Below are 25521 nucleotides of genomic sequence, written 5' to 3'. Positions count from 1 at the left end.
GACGTGGCTGAGGTCCACCTGCACCAGCAGTTAAGAGTAAAGGAAAATGGTCGCTGCCATACAGGTCTGGCAACACATCCCAGTTAAAATCTAAAACAGCATCAGCTGAACATAAAGACAAATCAATGGCAGTAAAAGTTCCTGTCTGGCTATGGAAATAAGTCATTTTATTGGAGTTTAAAATGCCCAACTCCTCATGTTCCACTACAGAGGCCAGCATTACACCCCGAGGGTTGGCCTCACTGTTACCCCATAGTGGATGGTGTCCATTCATTTCTCCTAGTAATAGAAAGGGAGAAGGAAGGCCATGAATAAGGTGTTCCAGATCTGCCCTTTCAACAGTAGCGCTGGGAGGAAGATAAAGACTACAAACTGTATACTGCCGACGTAAAAACATCCGGACAGCAACTGCCTGCAGGGGACCAGAAATATCCAGATGACTATATGGAATATCCTGGCGGAGGAAGATAGCAGTCCCTCCATGATGACCTTGGTTTGGCACAGGATCAGAATAAAAAGCATTGTAGCCAGAAGGACCAGTAGGAACAGCCTCACCAACCATGGTCTCCTGGATACACATGCATAAAGGAGTAAATTGAGAAACTAGATGACACAGTTCCTCATAGCTGGCACGTAAACCTCGACAATTCCACTGGATGATAGAACCCATAGTGAAAGGGACTATTATGATTAAGTGCGGGACTGTACACCTCCTGACATACGAGCAGGTTTGGAATGATGCTTAGGAAGAGACTGCCCAGGACCAGGAACCTGCACCCTATGTCGAGCATCCGTGGACAAACGTGAGGACGAGGAAGAGGAAAATTTTCCAACACTTCCTCTGAGGTGGAGTAACATTCGGCTTGGAATGTTGCTTAGAGGCCGCCTTGGGTGATATGGGACGGCCAGTGCCTCTGTTAGAAGCCCCAGAAATGGAAAGAGTGTCAACGGGATTCGAACCCTGTGAGGATGACTTTGTACTTTTCAGAACTAAAGCACCAACGGTTTCTCCAACACAATCTCCAGGCAGGGACTTGACCACAGGTGAACCACCAGCTGCATCTTCCACCTGGCTAGACCCCTCAGCCTCTGAGGCAGAGGGAACAAGAGAGAGGGCAATACAAGGTTCGACAACAGAGACCTTGGGTGGCCGGTTGTCAGGCTATGAGGACTCTGACGAGTTACAGCGACGTTTACTGGGTACAGAAGGAGCCTTGTGCATACTGGACAAGACAGGATGAGTTACATCAACGTGTACATCCACCACCACCACAGAAGTGCGCAAACCGTCAGCTTCTGAAGTGGAGGTAGGAACAGTTGGAGCAGTGGGTGGGCGTGAAACATTTTCACATATACTAGTAATTTCAGGGGTAATATCCGTCAAATCGGTAGTTGGGAAAGTGGTCACTGTAAAGGGTTGTGGCAACTTCTGGGTCACAGTAAGACGTACAGGTGCCCCTGAAAGGGCAGAAGCATAAGTAACTCCAGGCTGAAAGAAGAGAGTCTAGGCCCTCCTCTTTGCTTCTGGAAAAGAAACCTTCTCACATGTGCGAATGCTCAGAACCTCCTTTTCAAGGCAGTAGCGAGGACAGTTTTTTGAAGATACAGCATGAGGACCCCCGCAGTGATAGCATTTAAGGGGTCCTGGATAATCACCGGTATGACTTGATTCACCACAGGAGATACAGACACCAGGAAGGCCAGCCAGTGCACGCCGACAAAATTTGCTTACATGTCCATACCCCTGACAGTGGAAACACTGCCTTGGGTTCGGAACATAAGGCTTCACAGGCAGAGAGAGCCAAGCAAGTTTCACGGAAGCAAGCAAAGTTAAGCGTTCAAAAGTCAGAAACAGCGTCGGAGTTGGGGTCAGAACACCATCGATCTTCTTCTGTACCCAGTCAACTTTACAACACCATAAGACCGTAGTTCTTCTAGTAACTGTGATTCAGGGTATCGGAGGAGGTCCCGGGAGTAAATGACCCCCTTACACTGGTTAAAAGTGCCATGAGGTGTACAGGATACACCTGTCATGATGTGTCATGACCAGAAACGGAGGTCAGAGTCTGGAAACGTGAGCTCTCTCTGGGGAGGAAACCTCAGTTAGGAGGCTACCATCCCCTTGGGTGGATATCGCTGGTTCACGGCCACAGGCAGACACAATGGCACGGTACAAATTAAACATGTCCATATCCAGCACTGAGCCACCTGCAGAGAATTTCAGCACTAGATACTTCTTGAAATTTTCTTTTACTGCTTCCTCTGGGCCAAACCTTGGAGTCAAAGCAACCCTACGAGACCTCCTCCCAGTCCCAGTTGAACGCTGGGGCAGAGGACGGAACTCCCCAGGGGCCTGAAAAGGCTCCAGAGTGGCAATAAGGGGCGCAGAGTCTGAGAAATGGCCGGGGACAGATCCATCGTCGTCAACAGTTTTATTTAATTGTGCCATGTGATATAACAAAAACTTCATTCCCCCACCCCTCCACCCACCATGGAGCCCAACAAGGGGAGGTCATATGCCAGGGACAACACCACTGGCAACCCCAGAGGTAGTGGGAGAGTATACGCAGGTAACCACTGGGAGGCCTGGACAAGGGTGACTCCAGGACGATAGGAGGCACCAGGCCCCCCAGTGCCCACTTGACCCTAGCCAACGCATGACCAGCCGATTGACCTTGTTGGGCCCAACCAGGCCGCCCGTCTAGCCAGAATAAGGGACCAAAGAGGTGTATTGCTAGCTGCAGGGCGCACTGTGCAGCATCGCTCAACCTCCAGGATTCCTGTCTCCCAGCATTACGGGACGCCACGCACGGCAAACACTTGGGGAGGCAACAGTCCTGCCCTAGATGGCAAGTGAGCAGGGACTAGCATCACCAGCAGGCCCTCTCCACCAGTGATGTAGGGTGTGCTTGGTCCACGACACTGACAAATGCCGAACCCTACAAAGGTAGGCATGCCTCCAAAGTAGGTGGCACTGCCAGCCAAGCTTCAAGCCCCGCCACCACGTCAAGATGACCCCCCTCAGCAGGGTGATGGACGTAAGAGTTGGGGTGAATTAGGCTGGGATGGAATGGTAAGGGTGGGGGGATTGGATGGTGGGAAGGATCAGTGGGTTAGGCTGAGATGTGGAGAAAGTAGGAGAGGGTTTGGTGGAGGCGTCAGTGGGAGGGAGGGAGGAGCAAGGAGCAAGTCCAGGTGTTTGTGTAATATTTTCTGGATGCAAGTGTTGTGCACGTACGAGTATAAGTCCAGTTCTTGCAGGAACTGCACTGAACTGAACCCTTTTTCTGTTGGCTCGAAGTGATAGATTTTGAACATGCTGGACATGTATATTTTTTGACGGGTTCTGGATTGCTTTCAGTGTCACCGGCAAGAAGAAATTTTCCAGAAATGACCGCCGGGGAGTCATTTCTCAGTGTAGAAAAATGTGTTGTTGTAGTGTTGTATTGAGAGATGTGGTACTTGCCAGGGTTACTGAAGCCACTCCCAGGTTCCCAGGCCCCATGAGGGTCAGGGGGTTTTACGGTGGTTTGGCCCCCATGCTGTCCTCTTCCACTGCTTCGACAGCCTCTGAGGGGTAGACCCACGGCCAGGTCCTAATGACCTTTGTTATCTTCTTTGGTCACCGTCCTTCCTTAGTCTGATTACAAGAACCCCATTTGTCTTCCCCTCCAGTACATATACCTGACTACTGTTTTTGTTTTCTCCTCCTCTTCCTGTCTCATCTATCTTAGTCCACCACACAGTTCTTCTTGAACGTCTATCCCTTCACACCACGGTTCCATATCATTTTATTTGTATTTTTCTCAGACGTTAGATTATCGTAGTTTACATTTATTTTTAATCATCCATGCCTATTGATTTTCCTGTCTTATCTTTTTTACTGATCTAGTTCCACCCCAATTTTATTGTTGGGAGATGTTAACTGTCGCCATGCTTTATGGGGTGATACTATTACTAATTCTTGTCATAAAATGAAAATGTCATAAAATACTTTGTGGTTCCTTTGTGGTTGAGTTATATATATATTAGACTTGTGGACGAGAGGTTTTTATATCTTGGAGAGGTAAAGAATAGTATGGGACTATTTTTATTTGTCTTGGAAATATTAACAAGTCTCTCACACAGAGCGAAGTATAGAGTCCCGCTAGCTATCTCTCTGTCTCGCTCTCGCTCCCTCTCTCTCTCTCTCAAGTTGCTAAGCCCTTCTCCCCATTACCTGCCTCTTCTATGGCCTGTCTCCTTCTGCTCCTGCCTGTTCTGTGGCTAACCTCCCTCTGAGCTCTCTTTCCTAAATTCTGGTGAAACAGAAGATGTATCACGTGTGTTCCCTGTGATGGAAAGTTCTAGAAGCCTGTGTGTGAGTATGTGTGTTTGTGTGTGTATGGTCACTTGGCGCTGTCGTGTGCCTATCAAGCATTCCTTGAGTTAAGAGTGTGTAAGCATGTTTAGCATTGCTCGATTCTCGCAGACACAATACCTTCTCATCGTCTGACTCCCTGCTTCTATCTGTCTCTCTATCTATCTATTTATTATGATTTGTAATTATAATATGGAGTCCTAACACATTGCTCGGCCGCGCGAAAATGGCGTACCATCGACAGTTAATAGTCATAACATATTAATACATATTATATACACATTATAATGAACTTATAAGCTAATTAAGTGAAATACATAATATTGTAAAAGTAACATAATTGTATGAATATTGTATACATATAATATTCATAGTAAATAGTGATTATTCAGTAATATTACATTTTAAACAAGTTGTATACATATTTGAATAAATGCATTAAAGTAAATTATTTAACTAATACAGTATGTACTTGGGTTATTATAGTGAAATGCATAATTGTGTTGGCCTTATAACTGTAGTTACATTTTGTTAATGCAACTATTACATAAGTGTCTTGGCCTTATAATTGTAGTTAAAGTTACATAAAAGTTACATCTTGTTAATGCAACTGTTAATTGGCAAAGTGTTACATAATGCAATCGTTTGTCGTTACATAATTGTTATATATCGTTTGTAGTTACATAATTGTAAAGTTACATAAAAGTTACATCTTGTTAATGCAACTGTTACATAAATTGGTACATATTGTTTGTAGTTACATAATTGTAGTTAAAGTTACTTAAAAGTTACATCTTGTTAATGCAACTGTTACATAATTGGCAAAGTGTAACATAATGCAATCGTTTGTCGTTACATAATTGTTACATATCGTTTGTAGGTACATAATTGTAGTTAAAGTTACATAAAAGTTACATCTTGTTACTGTAACTGTTACATAAATGGTACATATTGTTTGTAGTATTGTTTGTAGTTACATAATTGTAGTTAAAGTTACATAAAAGTTACATCTTGTTAATGCAACTGTTACATAAATTGGTACATATTATTTGTAGTTACATAATTGTAATAAGTGTAACATAATGCAATCGTTTGTCGTTACATAATTATAATATGGAGTTACATAATTGCAATAATTGCAGTCCTAACATATGCTGCGGTCGATGATAGTGATGATGTGTCATGCCACTTGCTTGTGGAGACAACAATTTGCCTTTTTGTTTGTAGTTTATGTGGTATTTTGGCATATGTAGTAACACTTACACTTATTTTCATTTGTTTGTTATGTGATCTTACTCTATTTCTCTTTTTTCTTTCTTACTTTTCTTTTTTTTTTTTTTTGTATGTATTGATTTTCCATAGTTTGTTTTACTTCTCTTGTGTACGCTTTTTCTATGTTGTTCATGGTTGCATAATTACTGGCTAATTTCCTTGGGATACTTTTTTAAAGTTTAGTTTATATTGCACAGATATTATTGAAAATATTATATAGTCCCATATTTTGTTATTTTATATAAAAAATATATATACACTATATACAGTATTAACTATATACACTGACTTGTTGTTCACTTGTACCTATCGTGGGTAATATGTGTGACATCACTGTGTGGAAATCATTGTCTTCACGATTGTGTTGAAGATGTTCACTCTTGCTAACGTCATTTGTGTTGGCCATTTTTTTTTTTTTCTAGTTTACCTTGTAACTTAATTTATATGTTTCCCTAGGTAGCTTTAATTAATAAATGTTTAATACAGTTATTTTAATCGCTCACTGAGTAACTGTGATGGTATATTTTCTTCATTACTTTGTAGATATTATAATGTATAGTTGTGTGTATGAAACACGTATTTTACGTAGGTATGAATGGTAACACTCGTTGGTAGTAAATAAATGTTATAATAAATGAATGAATATATACAGTGTAGAATATTTATTGTTGGTGATTATTTAGTGTTTGAGTTATGCAGATAACTGAAGTAAGTATGTGTATTTAAACTGTAACTATACAGCACGTTTTATATGTTTGTGCAGAAGCTTATTGTCTATCACTGTGTATTGTATAGATGAAGTAACTATGTAACTCACTAATTTTTACCGTGGTGGGAATGGTGTGACTGGTGGTGCAGGTGGTGTGTTGACTGACGTGGCGTCTGTTCAGCAAGCACGCATGATGACGTCGACTTCCCACACTGGTAGCTGTGGTGAGTGAATGAGTAGCGATGAGAAACTTGAGTAAAGATGAGTGAGTAAGATGAGTTATGAGTCGTGTCTCACTCTTCGTTTGTTTGTTCCGTTTTTCTATGTCAATGTTTTCTCGGTCCTTTTCTCTTCTTTACTTTCATTCATTCATTCATTGCCAGACGCCATGTATCCCAGACAGGGTGGCCAAGGGCTTAGAGTTAATTGTTTTACAGGGAGGGGCACTAATCCTCCACCAACCCCACTTGACGTAGGGATGCCAACAGCATCTGGTGTTCCCAGGCGGTCACCCATCCAAGTACTAACCAGACCCAACGTTGCTTAACTTCGCTGATCGAACGGGAAGCGGTGTACTCAACGTGGCATGGCCGTTGGCTGCTGCTTGAAGTTACGTGAAGATTATAGAGTTGTTTTGTAGACTTGTAGGCTATTTGCATTGTAGGCTGTATTTTGTAGGAATCACTGTAGAACTGAAGCTAATCTTGTAGAGTCTCGCCTGCTTTTGTAGAAATTTGCTTTTGATTTGGAGACGATGTCCGTTGATTCGCTGCTACCAAATGTCATAAAGACTAAATGTCATTCTCATGGCCATTTCCTCGTGTCTTTTGTTTTTAGTAATGATCTATCTTTATTGAATACGGGAGCTTCGATGCATTTTGATGCTAGAACTCATACTTTTTCCTGTCTGGATCTCTCCTTCTGTTCCCCTTCTCTTTCTTTAGATTTTTATTGGTCTGTTCTTTCTGATGCTGTACATAGTTATCACTTTGCTATCAAACTTACTCATACTTCATATTGTTCCATACTCAGACCTCCTCAGTGGTGTTTCCCAAAGGCTGACTGGAAGTCTTTTACTTCCTTAATGGTTCCTTCAGTAACCCCTTCTTCCTTTTCTACTGTTTTACATATGCTACCTTTTTAAAATTTTAGGTCTGAGTGCAGCTTTGACTGCAATACCTAGGTCGTCCCATGTTTTTACTTCTTAATGTGTGCCTCGATGGGAGTCTAATTGTACTGTGGCACTCCATGTTAAACACGCACATTGGAAAAGTTACCTACGTAAACGCAACCCCCGGGCGAACAGAGTGCGTTTCTATTGTTTAAAAAGGCCCGTGCTTCTCTCTGTAAGACTGTTAAATGGGACAAAACACCGTAGCTGGAGATTATATGTTTCCATTAATACTGCCAATATGCTCATTGCTTCCGTCTGGAAACATACATGCAAAATAGCTGGTAAGCACCTTCCCCTGTCCTCCATTTGGATAAGGAGTCAGTTACAGATGCTCATCTAGTTGCTAATGGCTTAGGTCTTCATTTTAGTGATGTTAGTGGTGGCTCTCATCTCTCACCTGAATTCCATGCCCTTAAAGCTACTTCTGAATGTATGCCTGTTGTCTTCCGGCTGTCATCTAGTCATTGTATAATGCGCCTTTCACATTCCATGAATTGTCCTCCACCTTTCGTCTTTGTAAGAACACTTGCGAAGGTCCTGATGGCATTCACCATAATATGTTCCATCACCTTTCCCCCAAAGGCCATGGCCTAATTATTTGCTACTTATTATCGTACCTGGACAGAGGGTGTTTTTCCTCCCTGTTTTTGCACTGCCATCATTCTCCCATTTCTTAAGCCGGGAAAGCTAGGCCATGCTCCTCAAGATTGTCGTCCCATTGCTCTTACTGGCTGTCTCTGCAAGTTGTTCGAGCATATGATAAATCACTATCTTATGTGGCTCCCAGAATCCAAACTGCTTTTGTCATCTATACAGTTTAGTTTTCAAAAAGCTTGTAGTACCTTAACCCCCCTCCTAAAACTAGAGACTTAGATCCACTCAGATTTGCCCCTTGTCAATCTCTTGTTTCAGTGTTCTTTCACCTTAAGATAAGCTTAATGATACAGCCTGGAACTACCCTATTTTACACACAGTTCGTTCTTGCAGTATTGGCGATAACCTTGGTGTTTTCTTAAAGGGTTTTCTATCAGCTCATTTCTTTAGAGTCTGTATTCAACCTACTTATTCGGATCCATTACCACAATATGAAGTTGTTCCCCAAGGCAGTGTTCTTAGCACTACTCTCTTTTTATTGGCTACACTGGTCAGCAGCCAAAATGGTTCTCACACGTATGTGTCCCTGAATAATTTGATTGCATTGGTTTCAAATATGATATTCATTTTGCGTTATCAGACCAGGTTTCTTGAATATCACAGTGAAAACAAATTCAATGTGGCATAACTCGTCTCAACCTTATAACATATATTGAGGCACACACAGATAAAACTGTGATGATTTATGGTACAAAAATATGGAAATCCAATGCACACTTTATTAGCATACGTCAAAGTTCTAAAAATACTTCCATACTTTGCATTTCTGCTTGTTCAGCTGACTCTCTTCAAGTTGTAGCATCCAGCAGTAGTTGCTCATTATGTTGAGAATGAATCGGCCTTGATACCTGCTCTCCATTATAGCAATGTCTTGGTGAAACCTTTCACCGTACTCGTCACTGATGTCTCCGAGGTAATCTGGGAAGAAATCGAAGATGGAGTGAAAGAAATCTTCAAGGACATGTGTGAACCCAGAATTTGATATCTCCGTAACATGCCTGCCACAGTGTCTTCGTAGTTGTCTGCATGGTGGTTTCCAAGGTAGTTCTGTGAGGCATTCACAAATGATTCCCATGCGTCCATCTCCAGCGGGTTTAATGCCTTGATAAAGTCACCATCATTAACCAGTATGAGGATCTGAGGACCATTCAAGACCCCTACTTCCATCTTGGTTTCGGATACCATGCCACCGAGCTTCATAGACAAGTATTGAGACACAGTACCCATTTGATCCATGGCTTTTACGAAATATTTTGCCAAGCCCAGCTTGAGAAGCAGTGGAGACAAGAATGTTTTCTGGATCCACAAGGGGTTTGCAAAAACAGTTGAACCTTCCATGTGCATCTTTTGGTCTTGACAGCCATTTTTTCATTCACAGTGCTCAGCATTAGCTCTACTGTTCGACAATCAGAGAAAGCACTTGTGCTTTGTGTAACTGCTCTGAAGGCCCAGAAGTAGACTGATCACTTTGAGGTCACCACATATTTCCACTGATGCTTCTCATACTTGATAACAGAAAGCACAATTTTCATAGTTTCATAGCTCTCGGTCATCTTCTCCACGTGTGCTATTGGCTGGGATGGAAGCCGATTCCCCTTGTGTAGGGGGATTGCTTTCAGAGTGTCTTTTCATGACTATAAACAGCCTCCAATCATCCGGCTTATATGGATCAGACATGCAGGGTTGCATGAGAGACACCGTGTCATCATAGTAGCAAAGGTTGTTTTCCATTTTGAAAAATAGACAGTTGTCTATGTGAATGATGCGCTGCAGGTTATGCTACTTCAATCATGATCCCAGGAGCTCTGCCTTTACTTTAGACAAATCAAAATCCCTTATGAGATCAAGAAGGGCTCCCTGGTTAAATAGTTTGGGCCCACTGTTTCCTGAATCGTCCTGGTAGTCAACATCTATGAGGCTATGAGTGGAATCAGATTCGCTGCTTAGCTCGTGTTCAGCAGGTGAGTTTGGAACCAGTAGTTCTGCACTGTGTGGCACTGTTCAGACTGCAGAAGCGATATTGGGGTACAGTACTGTGGCTTGTGTCTTGACAGATATTCCTATGACGTTAGTAAGACAAAAGTAGCAGTCCCTAACTTCGTTTTCCATGCATTCATTCACTCAGCTGATTGACACAGGACCTACACGCTATGTGAGGTGCCCATTTCTTGTCTTGGTCGCCCAACGGACATTTGAAGTAGCTTTTGTAGTTCACTCAAACAGCCTTCGTGATGGGTTTCTTGAAGCTTTATGGGGTGAACCGTCCCCAAATTAACAAAAACGGTCAGGATCGTTTACAAATTTGCGGCGTTCCATCTTTCACCACTCTCAGAGTGACTGAGTATTTCTGCAGGAATAGAAGTGAAAACAGTCTATGTAACCTACAACAAAATTACAAATACTGTATAATCAATCGAACTAAACAGACAAATGTATGAGCCACATCCTGTGAGCATGATGCACTGACATACAGGTTTTCAAGAATCGGACCTAGTACCTCCTTACTGATGCTATATTCGAGTTCAGCACCTTCGATTACCCTAGCATCAGATCATTTCAATTCAGAACCATGAAGGAATTTTATTTTTGTTGACCAGTGAGCTATTAATGGGAGTGTTCCTTGTCTCCCAGTTGGAGTTTGCACTTCTTTATATGTAGATGACTTTGCAATATATGCCTCAAATTCTGGTATCTCTGCCCTTGGTACTCTCATTCAACATCCGGTTTCTGCTGCATCAGAATCGGCTTCTTCACGTGTTTTCCGGTTCTCTCCTCTTATGTCTCATATGTATATGCCATTACTTTTACTTGCTCTCGTCTTCAACCTCAACCTCTCTTTTTCCTTATGACTCTCCTCACCCATACAAAACCTTTGCTTCTTTTCGACTCTCATCTTACTTGGAAGGATCATACTGTCTCCTTGAAAATTTCAGCCATGCAAAGCCTCCATCTTCTTCAAATAGTGTCTCATGTGTTGTGGGGTGCTGATGAAACTACTCTTCTTCGCCTCCAGATTGTTTTCGTTCTCTCCAAACTTTATTATGGTTGCCAGGTTTATTCTTCCGCTTTAGACATCGTCCTCCAACAGCTTAAATCTGTACATCATCACGGTTTGTGTCTTGCTCTTGGTGCTTCTAATTCTTCCCCATTGAGAGTCTCTGTGCTGAATCAGGAGTTCCTTCACTTCTCAACTTTCGTGATTTACTTTCAATTCATATCTATGCTACGTTGCACTGTTTTCCTAATACCCCTTCTCTACTTCCTCCCGGTCCTGACTTAGACACGTTTTCCCTACATCATAGGATCAAGCCACCTTTTGCAATTTGAACTCGCATTCTCCTCTCGCACTCCTCCCTTACCATTGGTAATGTTTTTTCTTTCCACTTGTGTCCTTTTCCCCCGTGGCTACTTCCGTGACCCCACGTTTGTCCTTCCATTTTCCTTTATTCCAAGTCCAATTCCTCTTCATCCATTCTCAGTTCCCTGTTCTCCTTCTGCCATTCTTTTGCAGTCCTTATATAAACTGATGACTCAAAAACCCCTGTGGCTGTTAGGTTCGCTTTCTCTTTCCTGAAACCTTTTATCATTATAGCCTTCCCGTTTTTGCAAGTGTTCTAACACCAGAGTTATGTGCCTCTTGTTTGCATTGCAGTATATTTGTCGTGCCTTCTCTCCCTCATTTGTGATACTCTCTGGTTCATATAGTGCTCTGTCCCTTATTCAGTCACCTTGAGCTTTTGACCCTCAAGTCCTTCGTATCTTGGAATTATTGTTCCGTATCTCTTCTCGTCATAAAACAGTCCAGTTCTGTTGGGTTCCAGGACATGTGGGAATCGCGGGCAATGAACGTGTTGATCAGTTGGCTAGCATGGTTGTTGCCAGAGATGCCTCTCATTCCTCATTTCAGTCTCTGATTTTCTTCCTGCACTATCTTCCTTCCTTCAACACCAGTGGGAGTCTTGCTGGGACTCTATTAATTAACTCCATGTTGTTAAATCCTTTATTTCTCCCTGGTTGACCCCTTGCCACCATAATAGGAGCTTGGAGACTGCTTTAGCTCATCTTAGAATTGGTCATACTAGACTTACCCATTAGTTGCAGTGAAAATAAAATGAATAATTGAATAATGACATGTAATACCCCCCAGTGCAGTGTGTCCAGGCTTCTCGAAATGATTGGATCTTGAATTTGGCTCTCTCTTGTATTTTGTTTTTCTCTTGGAAGGAACAATTATTGTGGGCTCATGGTCTTATGTTCCTTCTTCCTAGCATTAAAAAAAAAACAGTTGTCATTTGTCCCATATATCTTGAATGTAAAATTTGGCATTCTAAAACCAACATTTTCTGCCCTCTACTAAAATTGCTATTTTTATATGCTGGGACGTGTTAAGTCATATCACATACAGTAGAGGACAAGGCAGATAAGGTTTCAGATACTTGCTTCTCAAGTGTTTTATGAGTACCTGAGTGAATATATTAAATAATGCATATAGTACTTTTAGAATGTGAAAGTATGATGTCCTCTTCCATAACCATAAGGTCCTTAGAAGTGATAACACTCCTGTATGACTTCTTGGAAACTGAGATCCTCGGCTCTACTTCAAAGGAGTGAAACTTATGCGGCTTCAACAAGTCCTTTACCTGAGAGCCCCACTGACAGGGGTCACTTTGATGCAGTGGCAGTGCTTGAAGCAAGGCTGGCAGTGCCACTTACTCTGGAGGTATGCCTACCGTTGTAGAGTTCGGCATCTGTTGGCCTTGTGGGCCAAGCACCCCCTACATCCTTGGTGGAGGAGGCCTTCTGGTGATGTTAGTCCCTGCCCATTTGCCATCTAGGATGGGACTGTTACCTCCCCTCGTGTTTGGTGTGTGAGGCGTCCCGTAATGCTGGGAGACAGGAATCCTGTGGGTTCAGTGATGGTGCACGATGCACCCTACAGCTAGCAATACACCTCTTTGGTCCCTTATTCTGGCTAGATAGGTGGCCTGGTTGGGCCCAACCAGGTCAATCGGCTGGTCATCCGTTGGCTAGAGTCAAGTGGGCACTGGGGGGCTGGTGGCTCCGGTCTTCCTGGAGTCACTCTGTCCCAGTTCACCCAGTGGTTACCCGTGTATACTCTGCCGCTAACTCTGGGGTCGCCAGTGGTGTTATCCCTGGCATATGACCTGCCCTTGTTGGGCTCCATGGTGGGTGGAGGGGTGGGGGAATCAAGGAATTTTTTATCTAATTATGGCTTCAATTCCCCCCAGTTTTGGTATTCCTGTGGCAGGTGGCCAGGCCCACGAGTCATCAACAACCAGCCACGTCTCTGCTCCCGCCCCCCCATACCACATAAGATCAGCAAGGGTAAGGAGCACTTTCGAGGGAGCATCACGCAGCCCTCCAGGAAAGCTCTCTCACCCTTCACTGAGATGATGCCTGGCTTCTTTGTGCCTGACCATTTCATGAAATTCCTAGTGCTAAAGTTGGCTAATGGTTCCTCCTTGAGGGACCAGAATGCGTTTAAGGTTCACCGTGACCTGGTCAAGGCTTGTGGGTCATCCCCAAAGGTTGTTCCACAGGCAGCTGAGTCACTCCTTATAGAGGCCAGGGATGCTGACCAAAGTTCTCGCATCCATGCCATTTAATGCTTTGCCTCCTCTGATGTCACAATCACCAGTAATTCCACCATGAACCAGATGCGGGGTGTTGTCTTCTCTAAAGAGTTCCTTAGGTACTTGGAAGGGGACCTCCTGGATGGGCTGAAAGACCAAGGAGTAGTGAAGGTGGCGAGGATAAAGAAAAAGGTAAATGGAATATTGACAGGTACACCCTCACTGATTGTCACCTTTGCCTAACATTGCCTGATGTCTTAGAGGCAGCTTACTACCACCTTCGGTTAACCCCTTAACCTCGGGGCGTCACTTTCGTGACGCTTGGGAGCAAGGGATCATACCGCGGGGCGTCGCTTTTGTGATTCTGTGTTATTTTGAATTCACCCGGGCTTTCAAGTGGGGGCTTGTATCATCTATCAGTAATGCCAATGTCCAACACTAGTCAGCACTCCTAATCTCATCTGTACTCCCATCCATTGTTGACAATTTAGCCATTTCTCCCCGTTCTTGACTCCCCTCCCTACCCCCCCTCCATTACCCTATCCTCTCGCCTGCCCGGCCATGCTACGCTAAGTAAATCTTCCCTGGAATTTTTCACTGATTTCATCCATTGAAATAAGCCCTATGTCGTATTCTTATACCAAATAATATATACAAGAAAGAAATCAGGTAAGTGAGAGTGCCATACACCTGGAATTGGCTAATTATCACCTGACAACACCTCACGTGCACTCGTTCGCTAATTTTCGCTGTTTTTTTCCCCTTGAAATATGCCGTATAATCAATTTTCGTAATAAATATACATGTAAGGAGAGAAGGGAGAAGCCTAAGTGATATTTACATTCACCTGGAACTACCTAATTTATAATGTATTGTCTAGATTTCCTGCCAATCATATCAGTGCTACACAAAGCTGTTTCAAGATTTAACATTGGTAGCTCTGATTATATATCTCCTAAGTAGGCCTCTAATCTATTTTCGTAATAAATATACCTGTAAGGAGGGAAGGGAGAACCCTAAATGATATTTACATTCACCTGGAACTACCAAATTTATAATGTATTGTCTAGATTTCCTGCCAGTCATATCAGTGCTAGACTTAGCTGTTTCAAGAAGTAATATTGGTAACTCTGAATAACCCCTAAAGCAGGCCTCTAGGCTAGCTGGCCTGGCAACTGCGTTATCAGTGTAGTCTCATCTTCCGAAGTGAGAGGACGTATGTTTCATCTTGCTGACTTCAAGGCCTTTTTTCACCCCCATGCAAATGGCTCTGTGACCTTTACCCCCTACTAAACCTCGTGTGGAAAGAGGTAAAGAGCTGACAATTGATAAAAGAGTGACTACGATCTTTCTATTGAGTAAAACAGTGCAAGTGGAATTGTAAATAATGTGTAAATAATGTGTAAACAGCAAGTGAAAGTAATGAATGTAAATATACGTGAACAATGGAAAATAGTTTTATAAGTTATTTCAAGTGACAGTGCATAACACTGTAAATAAAATAGAAATGTAAATAACGTAAATAAAATAGAGAACGTAAATAGAAATGTAAATGAGTAGTATTATAAGAATACGAGTATATACCCTAGGAGTAATGAAAGTGAAAGTTTCACTCTAGCATGTCTGAATGCTATGAGTTATGAGAGTGAAGATGAAAGTGACATTCACTCTCAATGCCAGTATACAGGACGAGAAAGTGAATGCTACGTATTTTACTGAAAGAAATTGAATCCCTACAGTGACAATAAACTAATACTACTGAAGGAAACTTATGGATAAAGACTGTAGATATATATAAGTGTTATATAGTAATAGAAATATAAAGTGTGAGGGGTTTTATGAATAATAAATGACAGACTACCATGAGCGAACTAGTGCCAGTGCGACGATCAGACGCGCTCGTAATTTCCATTGCTTTCACAGTGTTTTTTTTTTTTTGAGTATGGATCCCAAACTACTTGAAAATTGTAGAATAGTGTTTATAGTGTTTGTATCTGGCTGTGGTAATCATATTACGGGTTGTTGGGAAGTGTAAAGTGGAGACTTCGTTACCCTACTTCAGAGGTCTCCACAAGTCCTACGGTAACGGACGAAGGCTCAACAATCATTCCAGGAGAAAGCTGAAGGTATGTGCCATAAGCATATGTAATTTTATTATTCTAGGACTAATAACTGATTTTTGGCAAATATTTTTTGAGAGTCTGTCGGAGCCCAAATAACCCCGCGGCACACGCAAGTCATTGGTAAACAAGCCCGCGGTGTAGGGGTTAAGGAATATGTGCCAAGACCTAGGAGGTGCTTCCATTGCTAGAGATTTGGGCTTGTCAGCAGGCCTTGTCATAGGAACATGCAAGGTCTCCCACAGGTGTTGATTGTGGTGGTGATTCACATGGTGAGATGGACTGCCCGGATCCCCCCTTGTGTATCAACTGCCCGGATCCCCCCTTGTGTATCAACTGCCGTGGTGCACACCCAGCTTCATCAACACAGTGTGACCAGTATAAGTTTGAGAACGAAGTCACGTCAGTTAGAACCCGTGAGATGATTTCTTTTGCAGAGGCAAAGGAAAGGGTCACAGGGATGGTTATCTGCCCTGGGGTCACCTTTGCTTCAGCTCTCTCACTTCTTAAGGAGGTCTGACATTGCAGTGAGACTGTACTTGATGCTGTGCCACCTGCATCTCAGGGTAATCAGTCATCACAGACGTCCCAGTTGGGGGATGGTACTGCGACAGCAACACACAGAAGAGGCCCCACTCCAGTACCCACCTACAGCTCGTGGTATGAGGAATGCTGTCCCCATGGTTATTGCTGTTTGTGAGAATGATGTTTGAGCGACCACTACTCTGTTTCTGCCCCCACTTCGGTGTCCGATGGCTTCCACACTTCTCTGGTAGTGACAGATGTCCATGTTGACCCAACCCATTCTCCGGTCTTATCCAATAGTGCCCGAGGCTCCATCTGTGCCTGGCAAACATCACCATTGTTCATCAGAGTCCTCTGAGCGTGATGACCAGTCACGTAAGGTCTCTGTTGTTGACCCTTCTGTCGACACCTCTCCTGTTCCCTCTGACCAGCAGGGTGAGATCTAGCCAGGTGACATCTGAAGCTGATGGTTCACCTCTGGTCCCGTCATCACCTGGGGATGTTGTTGGATAGCTTGTTTGTGCTTCAGATCTGAAGCAGAGGATGGCCTCCACAAATGATTCGAGTCCAGTGGACTCTACTTCCACTTCTCAGGCTTCTGATGGGGGCTCTGGCCTCCAAAGGCGGTCCCCAAGCCGCCTTTCAAACAAACTGGTATGCCTGCTCCAAGAAGGAGTGTCGTAAAACTTACTTCCTCATCCTCACGTCTACCTTCGGATGTTAGACAGAGGATGCGGGTTTCTCGTGCTGGCCAGGCTCCTCCAATGGGCTTTCATAAGCATCAGTCCAAACCTGCTCACTTGTTAGGGGCACAGTCCTGCACTTAATCATCATCCCTCAACAATGGGCTCTATCATCCAGTGGTATTGTTGGGGTTTACATGCTAACTATGAGAAACCGTGTCATCTTGTTTGTTAATTTACTCCACTGTGCATGTGCATCCAGGAGACCATGGTACGTGATGCTGTTCCTTCCGGTCCTTCTAGCTACCATGCCTTTTATTCTGATCCTGTGCCGGGCTGGGGTCATCATGAAAGTGCTGCTATCTTCCATCACCAGGATATTCCATACAGTCATCTGGACATCTCCACTCCCCTGCAGGCTATTGCTGTCCGGATATTTTTACATATGCAGTACACTGTTTGCAGTCTTTATCTTCCTCCTAGTGCTACTGTTGAAAGGGCGGATCTGGAACACCTTATTCGTGGCCTTCCTTCTCCCATTCTGTTACTTGGAGATATGAATGGTCATCATCCACTATGGGGAAACAGTAAGGCCAACCCTTGGGGTGTCATGTGAGCCTATTTAGTGGAAGATGAGTTGGGCATTTTCATCTCCTATAAAATGACTTATTTCCATAGCCAGACTGGAACTTTTACTGCCATTGATTTGTCTTTATGCTCAGCTGATGCAGTTTTTTATTTTACCCAGGATATGTTACCAGACCTTTATGGCAACGACCATTTTCCGTTACTTTTAACTGCTAGTACAGGTGGACCTCAGCCACGTCTTCCTCACTGGCTTCTGGATAAGGCTGACTGGCCACGTTTCAGGAAATTAAGTTCCAATTCCCTCTCTGTCAATGAGTTTGGCTGTCTTACTGAGGCAGTGTCATATTTCAGTGACTTGTTGCACTCAGCACACCTTTTATCTATTTCAAGAATCAGGGGTCAATTTCCAAAATGTGCAGTTCCTTGGAACCCTGAGTGCAGTTCCGCAGTGAGAGCCAAACGAATCGCCTTCCTTCAACTTCGTCACCGTGGAGATCCTCAGTATTTGGTGGCATATCAGAGGGAACGAGCTCATATAAGGCAGGTTTTTAGAGGACAGGCATTCATTCTGGAAGGAGTAGGTTTCCTCCATCAGCTCAAGGAATTCCGTCACCCAGGTGTGAAACCAGGTAAGGAAATTTCAGGAAAATTTACTGTTCCCTCCCCTCCTGCTTTATCTGCTGCAGGTGGAACTGTGGCTGATTCTTTTGCTGTTGCAGAGTTCCTTGTTGATCATTTTGCCAGTATGTCACAGAAGGATATAGATATGCCTTCGGCTTGCCACCACGTGCCTAGAGTCTCATGGTTTCAGTTTTGCCTCTGCTGGGGAAGAGCCTTACAATGTTCCATTTTCAATTTCTGAACTCCAGGCGGCTCTATCACAGTGCCACGATTCTTCTCCTGGTTATGATGATATTCCTTATGCGTTTTTACATCACTTACCTTATGAGCCCCTTTTGTTTTTGCTTTGTCTGTTTGATAAGATTTGGTGTTCAGGGGAGTTTCCAGCTTGTTGGTGTGTTGTTGTAGTTATTCCCAAACAAGATATGGACCACCTACAGGCAACGAATTATCTGCCTATTTCTCTCGCGTCTTGTATATGTAAAGTTCTGGAAATGATGGTCAGTGTTAGGCTTGTGTGGTTTTTGGAGAGAGGTAACTTCTTATCCCCTGCCCACAGTGGCTTTCAAAAAATGAGATCAACCTCTGATGCACCAGTATCCTTGGAATCTTCTGTCTGTGAGGCTTTCTCCACTAACCAACACCAGGTCACGGTCTTCTTCAATCTGGAGAAGGCATATGACACTGCCTGGCATCATGGCATTTTACTTTCTCTTCATCAGTTTGGTCTTTGCGAGCGTTTGCCTATTTTTATCTAACAGTTTTTTAAGGGTCCGAGTGGGAGGAGTGCTTTTTAATGTCTGTGCACTAGAAGATGGAGTACCACAGGGGAGTATCCTTAGTGTTGCTCCCTTTGTTGTAGCCATTAACAGGGTAATCAGTGTACTTCCTGACAGTGTATGAGGATCACTATATATCGATGGCCCCTCATTTTCCTTCACCGCATCTAGAATGTCACTGATAGAAAGGAAGTTGAAGCTGGTTCTTAATAGAACTTCTGACTGGGCAGAGTCTCGCATTTTCCGTTTTTCTTTAACAAAGAGAGTGGCTCTGCATTTGCCATCTTCAAGGGATTCACTCAGACCCTGACTTGTATTTCTATGGTCGAAGAATATCCTGTGTGGAAGAGATGCAGTTTCTGGGTGTTCTGTTTGATAGACAACTAACCTGGGTTCCTCATACTCATTCTGTTAAGGCGGCATGTCTAAAAGTTATGTCTTTTGATTGTTTTGGCTCATACCTCTTGGGGTGCTGACCATCAGACCCTCCTCCTCTTGCATAGGTCTCTTAGTCTTCCTAAACTTGAATATTGGTGTGAGGTCTACTCCTCTGCAACATATGCCCGTCTCTGATTGTTAAATTATGTACATCATGCAGGGGTATGTCTGGCAACCGGCATATTCAGGTCATCCCCGATTTCTAGTTTGTTGGTGGATGCTGGTGTACTCCCCTTGGATTTGCGATGCAAGTTGCTGATGATGAGGTGTTGATATCGTCTTCATTGCAATCCAGATTCAATTTCTTGTGCCATCATCTCCGAGGATTCCTGATCTTCTGTTAATGACACCCGTCCTATTTTCCCGAAGCCATTTTCTTACAGGGTCCAGTCTGTTATGTTAGCCCTCTCTGTTCTGAGACTGGCATTTTGTCCACATCGGAGCCCAAAGGTTAGGTTCCTGGTTACTCCCTCGTGTGACATTTTACAAGTCTGTTGTTGAAATGAAGGGCTCACTTCCCACTCAGGTGTCCCTCTCTCTCTTTTCAGAACATACCTCCACTCATGAGGGTTCTATCTCCGTTAATACTGATGAGTGTAAGACTGCTACTTGAGTAGGATTTGGTGTTGTCTTCATTTCTTTTAGTAGGGGCAGTAGCCCTCCTGGCATTACTTCATTGCATATGGTGGAACTGATTTCAGTTTTATATGTTCGTAATTTAAAATCATTTTTACTATCCCTCAATCCATTTTTGTGATTTTTAGTGACTCGCATAGTGCGCTGTCTGTATTGGAGTCTTTTAATGCATCCCATCCATTGGTTTTATCAATTTCAGAATGGCTTTTTCTTCTTGGCCATCGTGGCCGCCATGTGGACTTTTGTTGGGTTCCTGCACATGTTGGTGTGGTGGGCAATAGGAAGGTAGGTACATCAGTTAAAGCAGCATCTTCTCAACAGACCCCAACCGACTACGCGCTTCCTGCTTCGGATGTAACGGCTTACTTGCGGTACACAATTCATATGAATTGGCAGAGACACTGGGATGGTGTTGCTCATAATAAACTAAAAGTAATCTTTCAGAGAGTGGTTATGCCAAGGGTTCTCCCCTCCATGTCTTGGCGATTGGAGGTGGCTCTTGCTAGGCTTTGCACTGGGCACTAAGTGGGTGGATGATGGGCGCTCCCACCTACCACTCGTGTCCTTCCAACAACGTCCAAGCTTCACTTCCATACATTAGAGTTGGTATCACAATACTGTCGTGCAGTAACTTTTTCACTTCCATACTCACTTCCCTCTTTCTTATCACTGTTGCTGGTTCCTTGAAAGCAGTGATAAGAAACAGGGAAGTGAGCTTCGAAGTGAACAAGTTACTGCACGACAGTATTGTGATACCAACTCTAACGTATGGAAGTGAAGCTTGGACGTTGTAGGAAGGACACAAGTCTGGAGCAAAAGCAGTGGAAATGAGTTCTTTGAGAGGAGCCTAAGGACTATGAGTCACACGGGGAGACAGACTGACAAATGAGGATGTAAAGGAGCGTTGTGATGTGGATGTGGATGTGATAGGAAGCGTCAGAAGAAACACACTGAGGTGGTTTGGCCATGTGGAGAGGATGGAGAGTGAAAGACTGATGAGGAGAGTGTATGTGAGTGAGGTGGAGGGGAATAGAGCGAGGAGGAGGCCAAGGATGAAATGGAGGGATGGAGTGGAGAGGTATATGAGAGAGGGGGGGGGGTGAGTTGGGTGCAGGGCTGTGAAATGGCGAGGAACAGGGCGACGTGGAGGCGGTTTGTTTGTGGCCACCCTGTATGGGATTAAGGCGTCTGTTAATAGATAGATAGATAGACATATTATCTTTATTTTGAATATGCACTTTTTATTTTTTTTTTTGCTGCGTCTTTGACCTTGTTGTCCGGCGGCATATGACCCTGGCAGTTGCACAGCCAGATTTTAATGCAGTCAATCAGTCTTTACCTGAGAGGAAGTAAAAGTCTTAACCAGGTCTCCACTAGTAATTCTTTTCACTTGTTCCACTTCTCCTGCGCAGCTGTGACTTACCTTCTCAATAATGAAAGAGTTCAGATTAGTCAGGAGAGTGGAGCGAAAGCAGGCAGCACAACAAAGATGCTTTATTTACGGGACTGTCAAGTTGGGTATGAGCCGATCATTCTGGGGGCAGACAGTCTGTGACACAGTCAGGGGTCCTCCAGTACCACCTCCTCCCCTGAAGGGGTAAAGAGCAGTAGGAGAGGTCCGCCATAATAACCACCTCTCCGTGGATGAAGAGGAAAAAAGAAAAAATGAGCAAGGGACTAGATCCCCAGAATAAGGCAACTGAGACTGATGAGTGAGAGCGTCAATCTACAGGTGACTAAACATAGGCAATTTCAAGCAATAAATATAAACAAGTATTGTATCGCAACATAGGGAAGGGAGGAAAATAAGTACTAGCTAACCTTACTTGACAACATCCTAAAGGAGAACATTAAAGCGAATGCTGATGGAGCAGCCCTACAGCTGTGAAAGGGAAGAACAAGCATGTTCGTACCCTGCACAACTATGCATCAAAGTCCTTCTAAACAAAACATGATAGCGCCAAGACATTGTACCCCTGGAAATTCCCTCCCCCTTCTAGTGTCGCAACCTAATTGCTAACTTAAAGGAAAATTCCGTTATCCTACCCCATCCCTGATTGCGTGATTAGTATTATTCCTGCTGTTTACCTACACAGGCTAAAATATCCATCCCTATGGTTAGTTTCATTTTTAAACACATGTGAACTGCTTCCAACATCTTTCTCACTTGTTTATTCAGATGTTTCTTAACAACAGTAGCATCTTCCCGCTTGGGCAAATGATTGTGCTGATATATGTGCAACACTTGGAAAATATATTCTCTGCGACACCGGACATTTGCTTTGTGTTCAGCCGTCTTTGTATCCATTTCAACTCCTGTTTCGCTATATACTCGTACGTTTTTGAGCATCCACTGCACGGTATGCTGCATACTACACTGTTCTCATTTTTACTTCCTTTCACTTTTGTATTGACTGTATTTCCTACTTTACCTTCTGAGAATGCAGCGATCCCAAGGCCTGCCTTCAGTAAGTGCTTGTAGATAGTCGATGCTTTGGCTTAGTTGAGGACATATACATGACTTGTATTGTCATCATTTCATTAATCAATGGCATTATCTCTTTTTGTTTTGATTATATCAATAGCCTTCGTTTTTCATTTTAGATACATCCCTACCATATAGCATACCTTCATAAAGGTTTCTGTTATGTATTAAGAAGCTGTGGTATCCGGTAGAGACGTTATAACTAAAAAGGAAGTGCAGAGGCTGGTCCCGTTTTGCTTGTATTAAAGATACCTATATATCTTCACCACAGTTACGTCAAGCAAGGAAGATATATCAGTTGCAGTTCTTGTGCAGCAGTACTGCTATGAACCAATATGTGCAAATATGCAAAGAAGTGAGAGGGTTGAAAGCTGCTGTCCCATGACATGCATATTAGTATTTCAGCACACATTGGCCATGTCATAAACTGGTGATAACAGTCAGTATATCATAGCCACCTATGTATTCTGTCATAGGGGGATTGTTGAATTGATGAGACAGAGGATACCTAGAACTATTTCATGCGCAGTTCCAGTGTTAGTGTCATTCCAGAATGGTTAGGTTATTCATCTTCCTTTTATTGCCTTCTTATCTATGTGAAGCAGTTCAAATTTACAGAAGTGTGTCTGGCACAGCACATGACTGCTATTTGGAGAGAAACTGCTAAGTGTCACAGAATTAAATTGCCATACCATGATGGGATGAATAATACCACCAAATTATCAACAAGTCGAGTGGAATTAGGAGTAAAAATGTACCCCAAGTCATGTTTCAGTGCAGAAAATTGTGTCAGTGACGTGTGGAGAAAATGGAGAATGAAAGACTGACTAAGAGGGTGTATGTGGGTGAAGTGGAGGGAGGGAGAGGGATGGGAAGACCGAGGATGAGGTGGAGGGATGGAGTTGAGAGGTATTTGAGGGAGGGGGGAGTGAGTTGTGGGGAGGGCAGTCAAATGGTGGGTGACAAAGCGACTTGGAGGCTTTTTGTCTGCGGCCACCGTTTGCGGGATTAGGGCGTTGGGCTATAGACAGTTTATTTCTATGGTCATCCGTGCAGAAGGCATGAAATGAGATACGTAGATCCACTACATCCTCTGGAAGTCAGTGATGAATACCTCTTACGATACTATTAATTTCTATTTCATGCCAATCTTTCTTGCTGCGTGGTACTGGCACCGCATTATGCACGAAGCACAGAGCAAGAAATGATGGCCAATACACGTTTTATTATTAGTCCTTCCGCAGTTCTGGTGCTTTTAACAATGTGAACAGGAACTCAGCAATGGTCCCATGATAAAATAATTGCTTGGTACACTTTATTTGGCTGCAAAATGTTTATTAATCATGTAATACTTTATGAAAGATCTGATGAGAGACATGTCTATTGCAGGCAAATATGTCTTAACTAGGGAAGCCCAAGCCACTGCCTAATGGTAACTTGTCATCGTTTTGTCAATGACTGCTGATCCCTGAGAGTCATTTCTGACAGCGCCTACGATTGACTAAATGAAGACATTGCGTCATCTGCTGCCTGATGTTATGGACAGGGTGATGGGTGGAAAAGAAATATCAGGTTATGAGAAACTACTGTATGTTAGAGTTCCAGCTTCTCAATATCAGAGTAATAAGCAATGGCACCATAATTCAGATACGGCGCTCTGATCACCGTAAGTAAGGGTTTTTTATGTATAACGCTCAGGAAGCTTAATACTTTTGCGTGGTAACCATATAGCGAAATGGAAGCGTGGTGGTCTAGTAGGTTAATGTGCTTCAATACGATGGGGCTCACAAGGACTACCATCTGAGAGGTGGTAGGGTTTCATTACATACATGATGGCACTGAGGGACCAGTGATGCTGGCCACCCTTGCCTTACATGATGGGAGTGAACACTAGACCTGAACCCCCATGATCCTTGTGAAACAGAAAAGGACTGGATGACTATATTTTATAAGATCATGGCATTACAGATTTTTACACCTTCAGGGGCGATGGTTCAGCCGATGCAATGGTTTTCGTGACACGTGTGTATATGTGTGTGTGTATCTGTCCCTGTGTTTATGTGTAAAGAAAATACAGTAACTAGGTTTAGATTTGATTTTAAACAACTCTGTGGAAGGGTTGATGATAAGTCAAGTGGTAGACCAATTACTTTAGACCAACATGTCAATGGTCAAGGTCACATGGCAAGGTTAACCTCAGTAGATTTTGTTTGATTTAGAACAAACATGTTGGAAGGGTTCTTAGGCAAGATTGGAGGGATTAATTTTTTAGAACAGTCATTCAAATCTCAAAGTCACTGGGGATTGTCATGGTTCTACCCATGTGTATCTGTGTGAGAAGGAAAAAAAATATCTGATTTGGATAATGCTTGGAGGAACGGTTGGGGATCAGCCAATAGGTTGATCCATTTTTTAAAATAACAATAGAACAAAGGTAAATTTCTCATAGTAAGATCTACTTACGCAGTTTTTGTCGAGTTTCCACCAAACTTTCCACAAGGGTTACAGGAAAGGCAAGGATGAAGGAATTGGATTTTGAGAACAATCAGCCAGTTGCAAAGACTACAAAGACCAAAAGTCAAGGTCAGATGGCAAGGTCAACATAAACGGATTTTATTTGACTGAGATCAGATTTGGTGGAAGGGTTGAAGGTAAGCCAAGGAAAAAGTGTCCGGTTTTAAGAGCATTCAGTCAACAGTTAAGGCCAAAGTGCAAGGTAAAATATTCCACCCTGTGACTCAGACAGTTTAAATTACAGTTTGGACCAAAATTAGTGCAAGAACTAAGGGGTAAACAAAGGATGAAGAGATTTGATTTAGAGAAAAATGTAAAAAGTCTTTGTCACAGATAAGAACAACCGAAACAATTTCGATTCAGTTCGGA

The 25521-nt window shown here is 43.2% G+C and overlaps 1 protein-coding gene and 1 non-coding gene across 2 annotated transcripts in view; both read right to left on the bottom strand.

Moving 5' to 3' along the window:
• LOC145394490 (uncharacterized) overlaps window positions 1-25521 on the bottom strand; it is a 442434-nt gene that overhangs the window by 24926 nt on the left and 391987 nt on the right. The gene's annotated exons all lie outside the window — the stretch shown is intronic.
• Window positions 6821-6939, bottom strand: LOC145394587 (5S ribosomal RNA). Its single transcript, XR_013896445.1, has one exon. It is a non-coding gene; the product is annotated as a 5S ribosomal RNA (ribosomal RNA).

Source organism: Coenobita brevimanus, chromosome 27 (genome assembly GCF_032717465.1).
Source record: "Coenobita brevimanus isolate Jiangsu-jjx chromosome 27, ASM3271746v2, whole genome shotgun sequence".
NCBI classification, from domain to species: Eukaryota; Metazoa; Arthropoda; class Malacostraca; order Decapoda; family Coenobitidae; genus Coenobita; species Coenobita brevimanus.
This window is presented reverse-complemented; position numbering and strand designations above follow the sequence as displayed.